The following is a 1169-nucleotide window of genomic DNA, read 5'->3' as shown; positions in this document are numbered from 1 at the left end:
AGCGAACGACTCGGAATGAGGGCCATGGTTTTGCCCAATTGCTAACAAACTTGCTGCTGCGATCAACTCAGAATTACCCCCTATCTTCTATGTTGTGTGTACTGCATTTCTACAATAAAGAAGCATACAACAGCCACTGTCTAATGGTTACTAAGAAAACTTTTATTAAAATATAAGTCAGTTACACTGTTACCTCCCTCAAATGGTCACTGTCTGTCAATCACTCTGTGCTTTAACCCAGAGCCATCTTAACAGCAGTGTAGGAACCTGGGCACAGCAATGCACTGGGGCCCCTACCCACCCATCAGCGGTAGGGGTGGGGGGTGCTATCAGCGGCAGCTTTGATGTCCTGCGGGTGGTAGGGGGTGTTCTATCTTTCGCTCAGCATGTAGGACCTGGAGAAATAATTTCTGCTAATTGCTCCTTTACTGCACAAATGGGGCGAGGAGAAGAACACTAAACTGTTGAAGGGGAAATTGTGCTAAATGAAGGGGCCCTGGTACATGACTTCCAGGGTGGTAGGGGGTGTTTAATACACAGGGTAGGGGTGGATAGTGGAGTGGGCTTAATATTCATAATTTTCCGGGGGTCAGGGTAGCTTACTTTACTGCAGATGTCTCCAGTTCCTGGAAATAGATTTCTTAGCTTTAATGGGATAAAAAAAAATCTAGAGAGTCCCACCTTTCAGGAGATACTAGGGACTTGGGGATCAGATTTCAGTAGCCAGAGCAATCCACTAACAAAAATATAAAACTGCATATTAGGCGTGTGGAGCTGTAGCAGGGACCAGCTGCTTGAATGCTGATATCTCTGGTTATGGGCATAGTAGAGACAAGCTGCCAGTGTCCACTGAAAGAGGAGAGTCGCAGCTTTTGGATTATACCCTCAGAAAAACTATTAAGTCAGACAGAACCTGAGATATCTGGCTGGGAAGAGCAATTAACATGCTTGGATGGGGACCACTGCTTTGAAGTCGGATATCTCCGGTTCCCCAGGGCCGATTTTCAAAAATCTGGTACCCCTGGAAAGAGGGGACCCTCAGCTATCAGCCTAGGGCCATTCTACTCCTGGGGCCCTTGGGCAAGAGCCCATTGAGCCCATATGAAAAGACGGCCCTGCTTTAACCCACACTATGACCATCGTCGCAAAACCATTGCAGCACTTTCACA

Source organism: Pseudophryne corroboree, chromosome 11 (assembly GCF_028390025.1).
Source record: "Pseudophryne corroboree isolate aPseCor3 chromosome 11, aPseCor3.hap2, whole genome shotgun sequence".
NCBI lineage: Eukaryota > Metazoa > Chordata > Amphibia > Anura > Myobatrachidae > Pseudophryne > Pseudophryne corroboree.
This window is presented reverse-complemented; position numbering follows the sequence as displayed.